Source organism: Lissotriton vulgaris (genome assembly GCF_964263255.1).
Source record: "Lissotriton vulgaris chromosome 8 unlocalized genomic scaffold, aLisVul1.2 SUPER_8_unloc_1, whole genome shotgun sequence".
NCBI classification, from domain to species: domain Eukaryota; kingdom Metazoa; phylum Chordata; class Amphibia; order Caudata; family Salamandridae; genus Lissotriton; species Lissotriton vulgaris.
The window spans coordinates 6,361,493-6,383,294 of NW_028240615.1; positions in this window are offsets into that span (position 1 = coordinate 6,361,493).

Below are 21,802 nucleotides of genomic sequence, written 5' to 3' on the forward strand. Positions count from 1 at the left end.
CTTTACTCGCTTGCCGCCTAAAGACTCTGACGCCTCCCCACATTGCCTGCTTCTGCTGGTGTGAGCGCGTTCTGCAATCGGCAGAACTCGACATCGCTCCCAGCTGGAAGCTGTGTGGGTAGAGGGCTTTGCGTGCATTGAGGATAAGGCTCACTACCGGGGGACTGCGAGGACCAGCATTCCTCAGGTGACGCAGCTGGTGCCTCTTCCCCCGGCGGCCACACCCACCGCCCACGGACTTCAAAACCTTTCGCGACACCCGCTTCGCGGGTGCCACTCACACACTGTATCTGGATTTCACCGGAGAATTTGACTCTTTACTCGCTTGCCGCCTAAAGACTCTGACGCCTCCCCACATTGCCTGCTTCTGCTGGTGTGAGCGCGTTCTGCAATCGGCAGAACTCGACATCGCTCCCAGCTGGAAGCTGTGTGGGTAGATGGCTTTGCGTGCTCTGAGGATAAGGTTCACTACCGGGGGACTGCAAGGACCAGCATTCCTCAGGTGACGCAGCTGGTGCCTCTTCCCCCGGCGGCCACGCCCACCGCCCACGGACTTCAAAACCTTTCGCGACACCCGCTTCGCGGGTGCCGCTCACAAACTGTATCTGGATTTCACCGGAGAATTTGACTCTTTACTCGCTTGCCGCCTAAAGACTCTGACGCCTCCCCACATTGCCTGCTTCTGCTGGTATGAGCGCGTTCTGCAATCGGCAGAACTCTACATCGCTCCCAGCTGGAAGCTGTGTGGGTAGAGGGCTTTGCGTGCACTGAGGATAAGGCTCACTACCGGGGGACTGCGAGGACCAGCATTCCTCAGGTGACGCAGCTGGTGCCTCTTCCCCCGGCGGCCACGCCCACCGCCCACACGTACACAAGTGACGTGAGCCCCACCGCGACGCGGGACGCGCGCGGGCCGGAGCTCGGGGCGAAGACCGGGCAAAGAGCGGGCCGTTTTAGGCAGTTAGAGGCCGATTAGGGCCGGGCCGGGCCACCCCTCTAACTTCTGGTGTAATCTAGGCTTATTAATATTCTTTAATTTATTAGCATGTCTCCGAGAGGAAGTAGAAGCAAGACTGCGGCAAACAAAGGGCAACTTACTGGCCCTATAGATAGCTTTATAACGAGGGCAAACTCCTTTATAGACCAGAGCATCTCACTTATCGAACGTAGGGTATCCCAAGACCTATTAGAGGCTAGAAGATCCTCTATGGGGCACCTGGCAAATGTAAGAACGCCGGTCTCCCATAAGGATCAAAGACAGAGCGAGGGCGGGACCAAAAGGCAGAGCCTTCCAAATATAGTTGACCTATCGGTCTCGCAACTTTCACAACTTTCGGAATCTCAACTAACTTCAGCTTTAGAAAAAACTCCAGATTTAGTCCCGCATCCCACCCCGGAAGAGGTAAGACAGGCAAGAGGGAGGAGGGATGGAGCAATGAAGAAGAAGAAATCCGTAGCGATAAGTAAGACATTAACAGGTAAACCAACTGTATCTCTTACAGAGACAATAGAAAATACACCTAGCTCCCTTCTGTTGGAAATTCAGAATAGGCATATGGCGGTGATACATCATACACACGATGTTTCACCTCCTACAAGTTTAGAAATAGTATCTAACGCTCCACTAACAAATGAAGTAGATTACAACCACAACACAGACCTACTATCAAAAATTGGAGATCTCTTACAACAAACCTTTACACCCATACAAGCCAGATTAACAAAGATAGAAACAGCGATAGCTGAACTTTCAGCTCTGATGAAACCAAAACAAAATCCTAATCGTACCCAAGAGGCACAAAAAGCACAAAAATCAGTAACGGCCAAGCCGTCTTGCTTAAGCCCTACGGTCCAAGTTAAAAATTCGACCCCTGCACTGGCTGTAGCACCTAAGCCTACAAGCACGACAGTGGTTAAGAAAAAAATAACAGAAAATCCACCTGTAAATACCTCAACTACAAAAAATAATACCTTTCGTGACCACACTAATACAGGTACGAAAACAAAACAACCTCAAATAAATAGAGAGAGGGAGAGACAACCACTGGGCGAAACACGCCAGTTACCCTTCCGCCAGAAGCGAGTCAATTTGTTGTTATTTTGACTGGCGTTCCAGAACTGGTGGACCAAAAACCCGAACCAAACTGGTCGCTAAAAAATAAGATCCAACATTGGCTTAGCATAAACCGCCCACCTCCGCCTTACTGTTCAACTAGAATCCTGATGGTCAGAAGAGCCCCCTGGGTCGGTCATGGAAAAAAAACAATACAGGGCAACTGTATCTTAATTACTTTTGAAGACCCTAGAATAGTGGAGTACATCTGCTCAGGGGAGGATCTTAGTCTAAATGGGGGGATTGGCACAAAGCGCCTCTCTTTTTTTTACCCACCAAGATTTCCGGACGGTCCCTCTCAAATTGATGAACCTTGGTACACAGTGGGTCCTCGTTATCGGGGAAGAGAAAGGGAAGAGTGGAGGGGGCAAGATCAAAGGAGAAATTATAGAGAACCATCTCGATGGGAGGGTTGGAATGGAATACCATTAATGAACATGTATAGTGGCCAAGAAACAGTGGACTGACCATCACAGCCAGAAGACCCTGAGTGCCCAATTCCAGACAAGCCCGACATCCTTCATAACTCCCAAAGTGATAACACCCCTAGAAGTGATTCTCCACTTTTGGCTATAGTTTCCTGGAATATCGCGGGATTACGGCCAAAAATTGAAGACGGGAGTATCATGAACCTTGTGGGTAGACACCAAATAGTCTGCCTTCAGGAGACATGGTCGCCAATAGAACTTCACCTACAGGGTTTTAAGACGTATTTTTCTCCCGCGCTGGTGGGCCCAAAGGGCAGGCCAAAGGGAGGACTAAACATCTATATAGCCAACACCATCCAGCAAATAAAAGTAACTACTATCGAACTGGATCATAATTTCCAGATTCTCTGTCTCTCTCTACCCAAAAAGGAGTCTGTTGTCCTCGTTAACTTTTATAACAACCTTGAGGAACAACAGCTCCAGAGAGTGCTAGTAAATCTACATGAGAAACTATCCACCCTAAGGCAGAAAAGAGGGGTAAAGGGCCCTGTATTCTTTATATGGGCAGGGGATTTCAACTTACATCATTGTAATTATCTGGAGAAAAATTGCGCAGGGATGGTGACTGAGGAGGGCAATTCCCTCATTCACTTTTGCCATACTAAAATGGGTACAATAATGAACGACCTTTTATCAGATCTGGATCTTCAAATAGCTAATGCCCTAGACGGTAGTACCAAGCGCCTAGAACCAACCTATGTGGGAAGGGGGTTTTATTCAACGGTTGATTATATATTAATATCCGCTGGTCTCCAAACTAGAGTTAACCACTTTGAAGTTATACCAAACAACCTAAGTGATCACTCAGCCCTCAAACTGGAATTGAATTTAATCCAGCAACAATCCTTACCCCTAATAATAGCTAAAGCACTGAGTCAGAATAATATAAATCTGGGTCAACTAAATGGATATACAATAAAGTGGGGGAAGATAAACCCCGGGGAACTCACCGAAGAGCTGATAAAATCAACATACCCCCAGATTAAGAAATGTCTGGGCTTAATGACAGAAGATGAGGAAGTCCTTAGCAACTTCTCCATAATCATGGAAAAAATTAAATCCTTACTCACAGCAAAACCAATAACCCGACCCCTCAGTAACAAAGGCTGGTTTAATCATGATTGCACCCAGGCTCATTCCAAACTCAAGATAGAATTAAATAAAGATGATAGAGATCCCCATCTAATAGCCACATTAAGAAAGGAATACCTTGCAACACGGAAGAAGAGAAAGGCGGAATTAAAGCAGGCTTTGTGGGACGAACTTCACTCTAGTGCCCAAGCAAAAAACAGTGTAGCATTCTGGAGAGTAGTGAGAGCTCCATTCTTGGTAGACGAAAAAAACTCCCAAGATTGAAGTTGCCATAGAAGAGACAGTATGGGTATCGCACTTCTCCAAAATATTCCAAACGCGAGAAATAGATCAAGAAACTGAAGGAGAAAACTCATTAGATCTGACTTATCCCATCCAAAAAGACTTTGAAATCTCGGAGATCCTTCTGACCCTGAAATCAAGTAAAAATGGAAAAGCTCCAGGGCCGGATGGAGTCCCGGTTGATTTTTTTTAAGTATAACACAGACCTCTGGGCCCCTATTATTACCAGGGTATACACGGCAGCCGCAAAGAAAGGAATTCTGGAGTCTTGGACGAGGTCCGTGATGGTTCTATTTTTAAAAAGGGCAATCGCCAGGACCCTGCTTGCTACCGTCCAATATCCTTGCTGGATTCGCTGGGCAAGATAGCAGGTAGGGTGATCCTGGAGCGACTCCAGCAGTGGGTGGAGGAGAGAGGTATTTTGTCCGAGTTGCAATTTGGCTTCCGGGAGGGTTTTGGAACAGTGGAACAGGCCCTAAACCTTTCTATCATCATGGGGAAGTACATACACGCAAAGCAGGACAGACTCTACATGGTTTACGTGGATCTGTCTGCCGCTTTCGATTGCGTCTCCCACACCAAATTATGGTCCGTGTTGTCACAAATGGGGGTAGATTTACCACTTTTAAACTTTCTGAGGGAATTGTATTCTAAACACTCCGCCAGAGTCCGTTTTGGTACAAAGGGCGAGCTATCGACGCCATTTAGAGTGGAACGTGGAGTCAGACAAGGATGTGTCCTGGCCCCTTTCTTATTCTCCCTCTACACTAACAACTTGGAGGTTGAGCTTTTGAAGGGTGCCCAGGATCTCCCACAGGCAAAACAACGCCCGATTCCCGCTCTACTCTATGCGGATGATGCCGTCCTGCTGGCAAGGACTCCTCGCGAACTCCAGAGGGTACTTTGCAGATATTCTTCGTTTATGGGCAGCCTTGATCTCCATATAAATGTGACGAAGACTTTTGTAATGACGGCAGGCACAGGGAGGAAACACCCCAAAGACTTAATCCTTAAAAACCAAAAAATAGAGTTTACATCGGATTATTGTTATCTGGGCATTACAATAGATGATAAATTGTCCTGGAAAGTGGCAGTCGAAGCCAGGAAACATTGCTTTAAGAGAGCTATAGCAGCACTGGTGTCCTTTTCGCAAAAACTGGGAAAACGACCACCCCTGGAACTACTAGAAATTTATAGAGCCAAATGTCAGTCAACAGCACTATATGGGACCGGCGTCTGGGGTCACACAGATGTCTCTGCGCTACAGGTTGCAGAAAATGCTTTTTTGAGGTTCCTCCTGATGGCCCCAAAGCGATCCTCAACGTACGCATGCCATGTTGAACTAGGCGTCCCATACGTTGAGGATCTGGCAAGAATTCAACCATTGCTCTTATGGCGGCGCATCTGGACCTCTGAAAAAAATGCATTTACCAAGACGATAGTGGCAGATGCTATGACATTAGATCATTCCCTAAAAATAAAATGGCTTGCCTACATTAAGAATTTTCTCACTGACCTAGGGTTGGAGAATTACTACTCCACTCCTGAAAAGATCAATGAAATTTCTAAGAAGGAGCTAAAAGATCTGGCCCTGAAACACTTGGACAACCTAAGGCTTCTTTCTGAAGCAGGCAAACCCTCTGTCCACCATGCCATAATGGTTCAATCCACTTTTTCCATTCAGCCCTATCTAAATCTTGAAATGAGTATGTTTGCTCGTTTTCTTTTGACAAGATTCAGATTAAACCTATTTCATAGATTAGTAGCTTTCCCAGTAATGAATGCTTGGGACTCGACCTTACCCCCCTGTCCTTGTGACGAAAAGTCAGTACAATCCACTTTACATGTAGTCATGTTCTGTAAATTTTATAATGAACACCGTAAATTGTGGTTATTGTCCCTGCTAAAATCTTGGGGTTTTAGACAGTGTCGTCCTGCCATGCTGTGCCTACATTTCCTAGACACAGAAATTACCTGCTATCATGTTCTTAATTTTTTGAAATGCACATTCAGACATAGGAAAAACTTGCAAAGTAATTTCCATTAATCAGTGTACTCAAAATGAACTGTAAAAATAATCCTTGTATGTTAAATTGTACTGTATTGTAAAATTTTATGCTCACAATTTTTAAAGGAAAAAAAACATCATGTATTAATATTGCTTTTATGGATTTTCTAAATTTGAAACTCCGAATAAAGAAAGGTTATTATTATTATAAATTACACATGCATTATGCAAAGCCAGTGGTTCTCAGATTTTTACGTCTGGCCTAGATTCAGCTTTAGGTTCCCTCACCAGGTTCATGTTATCTAAAAATAATATTAAAAGATACATTCCTATACATGCAATGAGGGATTTGGAGTCCGTCCGTTTTATCAATTGGTCTTTTGAACTACACGTTTTGCTTCCGACCATCACATCATACAGCATGGGGCAATGGATAAGCTCACTTTAACCACTGTCTGTCTTGCACTGTGGGTGATGGCATTTTACTGATGTGCACATCCACATAAAATATAGTGCACTTCACTGGAGGGCCAATATTTTGTCAATGCCTTTTCCTTGTTTTTTTTAATGAAGTATTTTTATTAATTTCCAACAAATAAACCATTGACCGCCATGACTCCTGCAAGGATTGACATGCTATACATTCCCTATGTGACCAGATCTTGTTTGCTCATTCCCCTTTGACACCTTTGCTTCCTCCTCTCAATCACCCCCGCCACCCCAACAGTCTCCCGCGAAATGCATTCTTCTTATACTGTTACGATCTACATGATTTTTGAATTTTTTTAATCCTTTTTTAATGTTGTATTCTTCCTTTTATGTTTAAACTACTTCTTCACTTTACAGTAATACAAGGACAATTGCATCTTTTATTTGCACCAAAAAAAATCAAGTTAGTCTCTGATGTGCATTAAAACTAAAAAAAGGTTTCTAAACTTGTACAAAATGCATCTGTCTTTTAGGTCACCCCATGCAACTACAGTTATATTTAATGGTTATTTTTTTAGGTGACAGCATGTTTTCTTTTTTATTAATTTTGTTTTGCGGCTTATAATTGCAGTTAAAAAACAACACACCACTTGCCAAGGTTTGTGCTATTGACTTTGCCAATGCTTCTTTAACTCATTTGTTGCTCTATTGCCGTATTAACAGGTCATGATAGTATGTCCACAGTACACGCACATGATGTATATCTATTTTTATGTTTGTGGGGCAAAGGCGACGGCTGGTATTTTCACCATGTTTGCAGTACTCCTTCCCCAAATGGAAAAAAACTCATAATTCACTGCCTGCAGGTGGGCAGAAAGATTTTGCCAGTGCCGGATTCTTTCGTGGCACCGGAAAATTCTTAATGATATGGCCCAGTGCTGAGTTCTGGGATGCTTCCTTAATATGCATGTGACATCACTAGTGATATCACACACATATTGGATGGGCCTTGGAGGGATTCCCTAGCCAATCTCAGGTCCGTTCCAGGTCCGAACTGGTGAGTGGAGGTACAGGAGGGACTAAGATCACCTATTATTCATCTATGCCCACCAGTTCAAGACACTTTTTCTGTTGGTGGGTAGGGGCCGGAGATAGGCCAGGAGTAGCAATCCTGCTTCTCTTACTCTTTCTCCCACCTCACCAACAGAAGCAGGTGGGTAATTAGAAGCAAATAGACTAGGATTGTGCCTTGTCCCCTCCCCTTCCTACACTACTTCCTGGTTCAGTTTCAGACAGCTATTTGTCTTCCAATGCTTCTATCTAGGAGAAAAATTGGTAAAGGAAGGAGTTGTGTATCTGTGCCCCAACAATAAGCCCGGAACTGGTTTTGAGTTTTTCTTATGCTATGAACAAATTCAACTAGTGCTCAGCTCCTCGTTGCAGCACAGTCATATATACATAGAGGTCTGTGCCCAAGTGCGGTGCCCGGAGGCTGTTTGAAATATTTGTTATCTTCAGAAAAATACAAAAAGTAGCAGGCTCCTCACTGGGGTGCAGATACACACATGTCTGGCCCAGGGAAGAGCCTGGCTGCTGTTTGGATTTTTTCTTATCTACAAAATATTGGGGGACTGAGAGGGATATTGGTCCAGCGCACGTCCTCCCTTCATTACTTTTTTAAAAAAAAATTATTTTTAAAGAATTTTTATTGTTTCTTATATCATGCATGACTTACAAGTATTCATCGCTTTTACAGCCATTATGCAGATGGTCCAGCAAACACTGTGCGTGTCATTCAAGTTCACTGAACTGAATTATACCCCAACAGTCCTAAGCCCCCACCCCCTGTGAGTGTGCCCCACTTAACCAGCCCAATCTATAGCTACCGGGTTATCCTGTCTCCCAACCCAGCAAACAGGGGAAAAGAAAGTAAAAACAAACAGGAAGTTCCATTGATAAGGTGTACGCTTGTTGCGTCTCTGCACTAGCCCGCTAGTACCAGTAAGCCTGGAATATGCAGAACGGCCCCCCTCACATTGCTAGTTGGTACTCCATTTCTCGCTATGTTTCTTATAGGTTCACCACCCTCACTCTCTCCCCCTGATCTAACTCCACATCCTCTTCCTCCTCCTCATCATCCCTGGTAGGGATTTGGAGTTCTGCCACCAAAGCCCTGCAAGCCCTTGCAGCTTCCAATGCTTTTTCATTAGCAGTGCGCCTAGCTAGTTGCAAGCGAAGTGTCCATTCACTACCCGCCCAGTTTAGAAAACTCGCTCTCCATCTCAAATAATTAGGCCCTGCTTTCGACTTCCAGTCCATAGTAAGCTCCCTTTTCGCCATTATTAACCCTAGATCATAGAACTTACTAGTAATCTTAGTGCTGGGGGTATGTGGGAACCAAAGTAATAAACAAGTCCCCATCTCCGCTTCTATCGCTCGTCCTGTCCCATGATTTAGACACGCCACCACATCCTCCCAGTAGGACCCCAGCCCCGTACAAGACCAGAACATGTGCCTGAAATCAGCTTAGTCGGAGCTACACCTTGGGCACGGTGACTGGGAGCCCCCAAAATACTGTAGGATTTAACCGGCGTCAAATAGGCCCTATGCAATGTAAAGAATTGAACTAATTGGAACCTGGCATTGCGCGTACCCTTCCAAGCACGCCGCAGCAATTGAGGCCACATCGTCTCCGGTATGGGTTTACCAATATCCGCCTCCCATTTACCTTTTAGAGCATCAAGGGGTGGAAACCGCTCGGTCGACAGTCGCCTGTAAAGGCCAGTAATAGCCTTAAACATACCTGCCGCCATGGTTACATATTGGAAGCCCAAAGAAGTCGGGGGTTCCAACAACCCCATCTTCCACTGCCGTTGAATTCCTGCTACTAAGGCAGCGTGCAACAAATAGTCCCCCCGCGGTTACTCAAAAGTCTTGAAATGACAACAGAGCTCCGTCCCTGTATAAATACCCCAACATGTGGACCCCAAGCTCTTCCCAAACGGCCGGCGCAGACCAGTCCCCTCCAGGCGGAAGGGCTGTGCACCTGCCCAGGGGAATCTCCGGAGCATATGGACAGGGAAATCCTGCTCGTTTCTGGCTCCGGTTCCAGCATGAGCGGAGAGTGCGCTCCTCAAGAGTAAGCTGGTCGAGACCGATCTTCTGCTGGAGAACTGTAAATGACAAGACATGTCGGGGAATAACTCTACCCTGTGGCCCCTCTGGGCCTCTAAACTCAGGAGCCACCGCCTGGGTGAGCAACTGCAGCTGCGCCGTCAGATAGTACCAATCAAAATCGGGGACCGCCAGTCCCCCCTCTGCCCTCGGCCGCATCATGGTGTTTAGTGCAACCCGCCGTCTACCGGAGCCCCAGATAGACCCTGGAGTCTGGGCCCTAAGCCTCTGAAAGAATGACGCCGGGATCCACACAGGTAGCGTACGAAAAAAGTAGAGCAAACGTGGAAGCGCCACCATCTTCAACAGGGCTACCCTCCCGGCCACTGACAGGGGAAGGGTTCACCAGAACTCCATGCTGCTCCGGAGCCCCCTCATCGCCCCGCCTAAATTGCCTTCCAAGAAGTCGGGCTGAGTGTGATAAATGCGGGCACCCAGGTAAGGTAAACATTGAGGCTCCCATCGCAGATCCCCACTGTCAGAGGCACCTGACCATCCGGGGCCAAAGGGAACAAACAGGTCTTACCCCAATTCACCCTTAACCCTGAAAGACGGCCGAACTCTCAAAGCAGGGCTTTGGCACCCTGTAGTGAGTCATCTACATCTGCCAGATACAGCAATAAATCGTCCGCATACAGGGAGATGTAGTGGACCTCCCCTCGCAGCCATAAGCCTTCATAAGACCGTCCCTGTCCAGCATGCGCCGCCAGTGGCTCGATTGCCAGGGCAAACAATAACGGCGATAAGGAACAGCCCTGACGGGTGCCCCTCCCTACCTGATATATGCCGCTGAGATGGCATGCCCCGTCTTAACCCTAGCTGTAGCAGAGTTGTATAACAGTTGAGTCCACCGTACAAACTGATCCCCATGACCAAATTCCCTCAGCACTTGAAACAGATATGGCCATTCCACGCTGTTGAAGGCCTTCTCAATGTCGACCAACAACACCACTGCGCCCGGCGACCTATCGTGTCCATCACCCATAACCCTAATCAGCCGACGTATACACGCCGCTGTGTTCCTGGTGGGGATGAAACCCACTTGATCCGAGTGTACCAAAGCACACATGTGTTCCAAAAGTCGCGTTGCAAGAATCTTACTTAGAATTTTGTAATCCACCGTGAGCATTGAAAGTTGCCGATATGCCGATCGAGAGGAGGGGTCCCCACCTCGCTTCAACAGCGGTACTATGATCGCTTCTCTGGCAGTCGACGGCAACCTACCCAGTTCCCATGCCTCTCTGTACACTGACTGCAATTGCGGCGCAAGGAGGTCTACATACGCCGCATAAAACTTCACCGGGAGGCCATCAACTCCCGGCGTCTTCCACGTAGCCATATGCCTAATCGCTGTTCGGATCTCTCCTAGCGAGATGTCCTCTCCCAGTTTGTTCCCTTGTGCAGGGTCTAACCGTGGGAGTTGCGCTGTCGATAGGAAGCCATTGAGTCCGTCCGGCAGATCCCGCATCGTACTCCGGTAGAGCGATGTGTAATAGAGCAGGAATTGATCATTAATCTCCTTTTGAGAGTGTACTAGGTCCCCATCTGCCGTATTCAGCGATAAAATTGGAGTACCCCGGGTTGCCGGATTAGCCAGCCAGGCCAGTAAGGATCCCACTCTGTCTCTCTCCGCATGAGCCCGTACCAAGTATTCTTCATAATCAAAACAGCGTAGCCGTTCAATTTGAGCAGCCACTTTCTCGCGCGCTGCTAGAACTGCCTCTTGCCCCTGCGAATTTGTGTGACTATCCTTCTCTGCCTGACGCAGGCGATCCTCCTCCTGCCCTATATCTCGCAATAACGTTTTACGAGTTCCCGTAGTGGACGAAATACACACTCCTCGTACTACAGCTTTGCAAGCGTCCCACTCCTGGCCCCTGCTCGACGCGGTCCCCGAGTTTTCCGTGAAGTAATGCTCAGTACAATCCCAGACCTCGGCACTAAAAACAGGGTCCTCCAGTGTCACAGGGTTTAAGCGCCACATAGGGATCGCCTGTCGTTGCCTGGACCACCGTACCGCTATCAGACAAGGGTTGTGATCGGAGATTGTCTTCACTAAATATTCACTATGGTACATCAGCTCCTGAGCCCCGGGGAACACAAAATACTGTCAAGTCGTACATGTAAATCATGCGGTACTGAATAAAATGAATAATCTCTAGCCGTGGGATGGTGTGTCAGCCATACATGAAATAGCCCCCAGGTGCTTTGCCACTTCCGTCTTACCTTCGCTAGTCGGTGAACTGCAGACTGGGCCAACGGGGGATGGGACCGGTCCAAGTCCACATCAGTGACTGAATTAAAATCGCCCCCAAAAACACTGTGCCCGTAAGGAATTACGCCAGCTTCCCAGACAACCGTGAGAAGAAAGCGGACTGATCTATGTTCGGGGCGTACACACTACATAGTGCTACATCTCTCCCATCTAGTCGCCCCATTACTGCCACAAACCTCCCCTCCGGGTCTATCACTGTAATCAAAGGCTGGAAGGGAACTCCTGACCTCACCCAAACTAACGTCCCCCTTGCATATGGAGAATAGGTGGTATAAAACAGTTGGCCCCTCTATCTGCGCTGTAGTGCCTGCCCCTCAGCTTGATCAATGTGAGTTTCCTGCAAAAAGGCCACCTGAATCCCCCTACGTACTAAATATGCATGCACCTTGTAACGTTTCGTCATGGAGTTCAGCCCCCGCACATTCCAGGTGATACATTTCAACTCAAGCCGGGACAGAACAATCTCCTCCTTAGCCTAGCAGGCACACTGACAGTCCCCATAAGCCAAAAACATCCCCAACAAACCCTCCTCCCTCCCCTCCCAGAACAGGTGCTAAACCGTAGTTACCCATCCAAACCCTAATCCCAAATGATGGGAACTCTCTGGTAGCTACCAGAGTCCCACAGCTAGCGTGAGGTCGAGGGCGTGACCCTACACCAGGACAACCTAGACAACGATCTCACTGCCTTTCCATCCACACTCAGCCTCAAAAAGAAATCCCCCCAGTGTTGCCCCGTCCCAGAGGAGCCCCCTGCCAAGCAATTGCCGCTCCCATCCCTCTAGGTCAGGATACAGTGGAATAAACCTCCCGCCATCACCTCCAGGCCCACCTCCGTACCCCCTCCCATCATATGCTGTAGTTAGGCTCCCTTCATCACTTAAAGCAAAAAAAAGGTGTGCTGTTCCCTAGTAACATAAAATAACAGCCTATATTATGGTCCTGAACCCATCCTGGTCAACACAGGTAGCTCCAGTTAGGAGCACAAGCACTACCTCACCAATGGTGGCATGCTTCATCATCAGACTATGCTCCTCGTTGGGCTGGTGTTTCAATGCCCAACGGGCCTCTTGAGGGGGCACTTTGCTGGAGATCTTTTGTTATTTGCCTCTAGGTCAGAAATATAACAATAGAACCTAGTTTTCTCATGTTGCTACAGAATAAATTCTCACTGGGGTGGAGATATCAACACACATGGTTGTGTCCCAGCTAAGAGCCCAGAACAGAATCCTGCTCCTTTGTGGTGCACAGAAACACATAATGGGCCTGGGGTCAAATGGCACAAATGCAGCCTACCAAATCCAGCAATTTTTTTAACACTACGCACAAGACAGACTCCTGAGTGTTGTGACTTGCAAGGATTGCTTTACTTTTGCATACCCAGAATTCCCTGCACAAGTCAAACATTGGTTAAAAAAAGAATTTTCTTGCATATCTCTGACAAGAGGTTTTAAAATGTGTGGGGAACAGCTAGACTCTCACCACCCAGTTTTCACACACTTCTACCAATGAAAACAATGCTTTGTATATGTGACTAGGCCTATCATAACTGATGGAAACAGACCAAATATGTTGCCTTGTCTAGTCAATATAGAGTCAATGTAGTCTTCATGTGTGCACAGTTTTGGCCTTTACCTGTCCTGTGCAATAGGCCCCAATCTCACTTGATTTTAACCAATGCAAGTTGGACTCTTAATAAAGTGATTGATAGTCACAACTATGCATTTTTAAAATTTTGCACACATTTAACACTTTTTGGTTTCTCGCTACTTTCAACACACAAAAGAACCAGCTCCGCTGTAAACAGGCGTAGTAGCACACTGGGAGGACATTCGGTCCTTCCAGTGGAAACCCCATGATGAAGCATGTCACCACCAGGTGGTGAGTGAGGGTTCTTTTTATGACTAACTTGTGTTGTAACTTTCACTTGGTTTGTGGATTGTTGTCCTTGTTTTAATGTTTCCCTGTGTGACATTGTAAGAGAGGGAATTTTTCCACACTCTCTGTCCACATCACTCTTTTGTTGTTTTTGATAATTGACCTTAGGGGTAGAAGAGTGCTGATTTGTACCCTGACTCTCTTGTTGTTGGAAGTATGTTTCTATGTAGCCCAGAGATGATAATTGTCTCTAAAAGACAGTTACTTTAAAGGTGGAACTTTGTTTGCAACTACTTAACTAATTTTCAAAATGCACTGCCTCTAGTTTATCCTGCTCTCTCAACCAATCGAAAACTGATACATATCTGGTGCTCCTATGCCCCAACGCCCTCCTTCTCTCGCACCCAATCAGAATAAGAGAGGTCTGCTACCCAGTGATAAAATCCATAGGTTGCGTGAATGTTTAAAATGCATGCTTGTGATATTTTCCCATATAGCCCCGGGAATCATCTGTATAAAAAATACAGGTATCTTAAACTAGAAATGTGGCTTTAAGCAGCTTTCCAAATTTCCAAAATGCACTACACCCAGTTTATTAGCTATGTGCGCTTTGAACCCATAGAAAACCACTGCATGTTTGGTATCGCCATACTCAAGAGACCTAGAGGAACAAAGATGGGGGATCAAGCCTTAGCATAGATATGTTCCTTCATGAGGAAAACTGTAGAAATTACCATATTTTGGAAAATAAATTGCTAAAATCTGACAAAGGTCATGTTCATAGTATTCTACTTGCTGTCCAGTTAGGGCAAGGGAGGTCTTGCTTGCACTAGTAGAATAATAATAATAATAATAATAATAATAATAATAATAATAATAATAACAATAATAATAATAATAATAATACTAGTATTTATAAAGCGCGAACAGCTGCCTCAACTAGGAGGCGTCCCGGCGCTGTGAGGGCTCGACAAGAAAGCTAGCTGGGAGTCTGCAGCTTATAGATGCTACGAGAACAGCCTTAAGCTGTCTCCTGAAACTTGTTTCTGAATGGGCCTTTCGCAGCTCAGGAGGTAGGGAATTCCAGAGAATCCTTGTTCATACATAAATAGAACATATATACTCTTCAGACTTACCATACGGTCCTAAATTTGATATGTGTCATTAAATGAAAAACGCTCCATAAAGAGTGATTTTACTGCAATATTCTACAGACTAAATTTTTTAAAACCCACACGTATTTTGGTACTGCCTTGCTCAAGGCATTCAGGGCATCAATTCCTTGGTTAGTGTTTAGGGATTTATGTTTCTTCTTTTGAGAAATGCAAAAACAAAAGTGAGCAAATGCAAAAAATTTACATATCTCCACTTTTTTCATTATATCCTCAGACTGCAGGGAGATATTGATGTTGAGTACACACCAATACAAAGCCCTGATATTGCTGGAAAACATATATTTTATAGTGTACTGTAAGACCAGTCAGCCTTAGGGTGGTCTTCCCACAAACGTTTTGCATGCTTCCTTCCATTTTTTGGGGGCTGAAATTCGTTTTTGTTGGCTTTAGGGCTCTGTGCACTTTATCACTGCTAACCAGTGCTAAAGTGAGTTTACTTTTAAGCCCCTTGTAGAATGGTATACCCTATACCCAAAACCTGTAAATTAAAGGCTACTAGTGGGTCTGCAGCACATATTGTGCTACCCAGTTACGTATCCCCTTAAAACATGTCCCAGTGTGTCATTGCAGCCAGAATGCAGTTTTAAACTGCCAATTCGATTTGGCAATAGTCCGCGCCGGTTCCTCCATAGGAGTGAGGAGTGAGGCGTGTTGCCCTACACACTGCTGCAGAAAGAATGAAAAATAAAATGTTACTAAATGATTTTATTACCATTTTATGTTTTACTCTCTGCCGAATAGAGTATGGGGGCGGGGCCATTGTGTTATTGCTGCTGTTTAGCATTGCTGCTGTTTAGCAGCAATGAGGAGTGGCCCCTTCGGTTTGAAGTGCGCATGTAGGTTGGCCAACAATCTCACTACGGCCAGCCTGACATGTGCAATTCAAACCTCTCCAATCCAGCTGTCTTAGACAGATGCGTTGGAGAACAGGTACATGCCTCCAGTGCCTTTTGGAGCGCTGAGCCAACCGATTCCAGCAATCCAGATGCTTCACTCATGCTGCTTAACAGCATGAGAGCAGCATCTGGATTGGATAAAGTAGTTGTCTGTGTGACATCACTGCGCGCTTAGAGGAGTCTGGAGCTAGAGACTGTTGTGCATCAAAGACGTGCTGCAGGATAAGGTAAGTAATTTTAATGTTTTTCTTTCTTAAATGTTTAATGTATGTTTTACTGTATTTTTTTGTATGTATGTTTTACAGTATGTTGCGCCCAATGCATTTATATGTCACCAACCGCCACTGGCAATATAACCCACTTGCCAAGCCTTAAACTTCTCTTTTATTACACGAAGTCACCCCTAAGGTCGGTCTAAGGTAGCCTATAGGGTAGGTTTGCATTGTAATTGAAAGGTTGGACATGGACCTTTACGTTTTACATATCCTGGTAGTGAAAAACTCTTAAATTTATATATCACTACTGCGAGCCCTATCTCTCCCATTCGATAACATTGGGTGTCCTTATTATAAATAAGTGCCAACTTTTCATTGGTAAAAGATAAGCATTGCATGTTTGTTATCTATGAAACTGAAATTAAAAATTATTTTTAATAGTAAAGTTGGATTTTAAGTTAAACATTTGAAAATGCCTCTTTCATAAAGTTGAATGCAAAAAGAACAATTGATGGACAGAATGCAGAACAATGTCATACATTCACACCAGTACAGATATCTGGGCCAAAATCCATAGTTTTGTTGCTCCCCATGTCTTTCCAGTTTGAACCCAGCCATATGCAAATCAGTCTTGACCCTGCACCCAATGGGAACAGTCCAGCCAGAACTCCCAGGCCAGGTCCTCTCTGGACTGGAAACAAGCAACCTAGGACCGGTTTGGGGTTGCACTGTGCCACTGAATTCAAGCTAGCCTGGCTGATGAGGGGGGATGCCCCAAAACCTGTCCAAGGATGCTTGTTTCCGGTCCAGGGTGGACCTGGCTTGGCAGTTCTGTCTGGACTGTTCCCATGAGGCACAGGGTCAAGGCTGAGTTGCATATGGCTGGGTCTAAATTGGGGTGATGTGGTGAGCAAAAGAATGGTGGATTTAACCTAGATGTATTGACTGGGGGTGAATGTTTGATTTACTCTGCATTCCGTCCATCATCTGTGTGTCTTTTACTTTTATAAAGTTGCCATATTTCTGCTCTTAGCCATTTGGTGCCTGCAGCCTCCCCTGGGTCAAATGACTGGGTGTAACTGACAGACTTTTTGAATCCCCCTCAGACTGTCACACAATAGAGGGAATAGGCCCACTGTTAGCAGGATTGGGAATCTAGCTGGGCACAGCCCCACTTGCATCTTAAAAGGCTATGCTCTTCATTTACACAAAGGGCTTGTCACCTTCACATTGTCTCAGCAGCCAGCTTGAAGCCAGGGCAGGGGAGTCAGGAACTTCAAAGCACTTCAAAGAGAAACCTTACTTTCTGTACCTAAGGAAGGACTCCCAACCTGCTGCTATGGCCTGCTGTGTACTCATCAAAGATTGCTGATGCCTAGAGCCTGTATTGAACCCTGAGAAGCCAACCCTTCTGTTTGAGCCCTGCATCTTCACCTGAACTCAGGACTTCCAGAGTGACTCCAAGGGCTAGTTTGCTGGCATCCTGTTCAGCGCTACAGGGACATAAAAGGCTCCCACAGTCTTGAAGCCTGAGTGTGTCCTGAACCCCCAAGTGGTGTACCACCAGTCCTGGACCCTTGGTTGTGGTGCTTAAGTGACCCAGATAGCCAAAAACCAAACCCTGGGACTTTAAAAAATGTTGGCTAAAAACTGCTCTGAGAACTGGAGCCAACCTGTTCGTCGATCGGCCCAAGATGCATCGCTGGTTGGCTTGACTTCGCGACTGCTGTTCTACGTTCTACTATGCAGCAAATCCTATTAATTGGTCCTTCGCCAATGGGGTATCTGACTTCCTGGACCTGTCTGTGGCCACAGCCTCCTGCCTTGTCCTGCAGGAGATTTTTGACTTCCAAAAAAGTGACTACGTGCGAACGTAGAAATCTTTACCTGACTTCGTCCAGCAGCTCCCCAACGATTGGATTTGTGTTGCTTCAGTGTCAAATTGTTTATCAAGATGTACTCTATTTTTCTAAACTGGTGTGGGATTTTTATTGTGCTGTGTTTTGACTTACTGATTGTGTGCTGCATCAATACTTTACACATTGCCTCTAAGTTGAGCCTGGCTGCTTTTTGTCCCAAGCTAACCAAGGTTAAGCATGGGTTAATTTAAAGACTTGTTGTGGTTCACCCTGCCAGAGAGTGTGACTTTTGGCCAGAACTCACACCCCAGTCAACCAACAACCCAATTTCTCACGGGTGCAGAAAGAGACCACAGAGGTGCATATGCCTGAACATGAACAACCTAATACCGTTTTTTTGGTAATAGTTGTCCGACTGTGTGTTCTAGAAAGAAAATACCATAATGAATAAACATCTTGCTCTTTTGTTGCAAGAATATGGAAGGTGGGAATAGAGCTACTTTGCTGAAAAGTCTGAGGGCCTTATTATGACTTTGGCAGTGATATACCGGATCTCCGTCGACATAGCACCGCCAAAGCTGTGCAAGGACCGGCCACCTTATTACGAGTTTTTCTTGTACAGGCGGATGATCCTTTTGCAGTTCACTCGGCAGTGCCCTGAAAAAGGGCACCACAATGGGAACAGCAAAAATGTTCCTGCACACCATGGACGGTGAGGTCCCCTGAATGAATCCCCATGGCAGGGGAGTCATGGGGGCCCTGCAGGGCCTCCTTTGTTCTTCCACCAGCAGCCTTTTCATGACGGGGCTCCCGCCATGAAATGGCTGGTGGTGGCGGAACTCATAATATGCTGAACAGGACTGCACCAGTCCCACTCAGGATATTGCATTGAGCCTCTGCTGCGACACCTCCACGGTATGGCTGTTCCCTGGCACAGTCGGTAGACCTCCGCCGCTATGACTGCATGTATTCATAATACGGTAGACAGACCACCGCCACCGCGAGTGGGGCGGTCTTATGACCTCTGCACTCGTAATCAGGCCTAGACTCAGCAGGCAGTTGCACGCTGAAAGAAACGGTTTATGAAAAGGAGTCGGAGGAGGATGTTTGTAGGGTAAGTGGTGAATTTAAAAGGCATAGAGAGCAAAACAATGCATGGTAGATACTTTTGTCAAGGGCCAGTTTTTTCTGTGTATCTGTACAAAAGACTATGTACACACATGTCTTGACTTGGTGAATCAAAAACAGCTGTAAATCCAACAACATGTTATAATGACAGCAGAATAAAACAAAGTAATGTGCAATCATAATTATTTAATAGCATTAAGCTGTCATAAAAGCAAACAGGAAACAATTCATAAACCGAAAAAGTAATAAACTAGTAACTAGAATGTCATCATGTCAGTAAAATAAAAACAAAACTAGAGAAACACATTTCTGAGAGCACAAAAAAATCACACACCAATTTACTGGAAACATAATGTAATAGAAATACAGTTTATTCCACAATAATTGAAAAAAACATAGTTCAAACAAAGAATATTCATTTTCTAAAAAAAAACCATGTTTTCAAAGATAACAAATTGTGTACCCCATTAAGAATGTCAGTTCGGGGTCCTTGTTCTCCTATTGAAGATGAAAACAGAGATAATTATTTTGGTGTGGCATCATAACAATGCAGCCAAAATATTGGCAGACAAGAATATTTGCCCTCTAAATTGGTTCCAATATATGGTCTCACTGGAGATACTAATAGAAATTTTACACCAAATGGGATGATATTTTGGTGAACAATATTTAGGGCATGATGTATAATATTTTCGTCCATGATATCGGGACATAAAACTGTGAGAAACAATAGTAGAGGTAAGCAGGGCAGAGAACATTTTAAGAAGAATTATGAGGTTACTAAACAGGAAGTCCATAGGAAAACGTGGAAAATGAGCTTGAGGGTGGGGAGGATTAAATCCTTTTGGAACTATTGACTGAAAGAGGAGTCTGGGGTATCCCACCAGAAAAGGGAAGGGGGCAGGGCCAGCGCTAAGCATGGGCAGCATGGGCAGCTGCCCAGGGCCCCGAGCTCAGCCCACCAACATGGGGCCTTGCAAAAGTGTTTCTCCGTCTTAGGCCTCGCACCTATGGTGCAGCACTGCAAGGCCCAGGGAAGGGATGTCTCTCCCCAGGCCAGGGCCTTGCAGGCATGTGTAGCGCTGTGAGGAATTGGGGGAGAGGCCCACTTCCACTATGCTGCTAAACCCTGGGGAGGGGACCCTTCTCCCATGGGCCTTGCAGTTCCAGACGTAGCATGTTCCAGAGCTGTGAGGCCTGGAAAAGGCCCTCCATTCCCTAGTCCTCGCAGCCATGGCTGTAAACTCAGGGGAGGAGGCACACACCCATGACCTTAGCAGCAGTGGACACCATGGTTGTGAGGCCCATGGGTCCTCCATCAGCAGGTGCAGTTAACAATAGTGCAGCAGGTGCTGTTGTACCAGGGCTCTAGGATGTTAGGGACATAATGCACCCAAATTATGGCTTTTTTTTACTCTCTGGAATCATTTTTTGCATCAGGGCCGATGGCTAAATTACTACTATGCCACTGGTTCCTTTTCCCATGCACTGCACAGCCACGATCCAGGGCTGCACAGTTCAGACAAGGCTGATCTTCCCTAGGTCTCACAAACATAGTCCAGTGCTGGTAGGCCCAAGTGAGGGAGTCTGTTGCCCGGGGCTTTGCAGCTCAGTTCCTGGATTACATGCCAAGAGCAAGAGGAGCCCTCTGAAGGGCGTCCCTAGCACTAGTGTAGGAAGTGCAATGGGACCATGGTCTAGAAGAGTTATGGGCCCAATGCACACAACTTATGGCTGTATTTGACTGTCCAGTCAGTAACCAGAGGGTAGTGGAAAGATACAATTTACCTTGCTTGCACAATGGTGCATGGCATTGCTACACCACTGTTCCAGCTCTCTTGCGCCACGCATCATGAACCAGTTATGTAAAGCCTAAGAGAGTCCTCCTCTCGTCTGGACCTCACAGCCATGGTCCATTGCTCTGAGGCCTACCAAAGTAGAGTGGCAGTGTGCAGGATTGCTCTTCATCTTAGATGTTTGACCTGGATCCTACTGCAAGCTCCTGAGGATGCCAAATTTCCAACTTGTTTTGCCTGCCAAGGGATTGATGTAGGGAAGCAGGATAATCAATAGGTGGTGCAAAACAAATAGATTAGCTGGTAAGCCTGGGGCAGCCCATCCCAGCGGTATACCACAGCAATGACTCTGGGAACAACCACTATGTAGAGGTGGCCAGTATTTGCTAACATGATAACTGGGAGGCAAGACTTGTACCACAGGACTAATAGAATGTATTTCCTTGTATAGAACTTAAAAATATGTATATTTGTTTTATTTGTTTTAATATTTGTTTATTGTTTTACTGTAATGCGCACCAAGATAATTGCTTCTTGCAAAGCCGCTGAACAATTGTCAATTGATGGGACTTCCTGCAATGTTATTTCCTGTGATTTCACACTGTATGCAAATTAGAAAGGCCCCACACATTCCCTTTCTGCCCGGAACACCAAAAGTCCTAGGACCGGCCCTGGAAGGGGGTAAAGGTGAACGAGGACAAGGGGAAGTGATGTGGGAGGGAAAGAAAAGCGGAAATAGAGAAAGGGGTTCAGAAAGTAACCCTCTAAAAATGCAAATGAACTGCAATTAAAAAAAAAAAGTTAAACATCCGTTGGTGACCAGATATGTGAAGAGAAAGGAGTGGCGGAAAAACACTGAGAACTTATTTTAAACAATAATGGCTTTTAAAACATGGAAAAGGCAACTTTGAAAAAAAGGCTTTTGTTCAACAAACTGGTTTCTGCCAAATTTGAAATGCCATTAATCTTGACAATTCCGATTCACCATAGAGGTG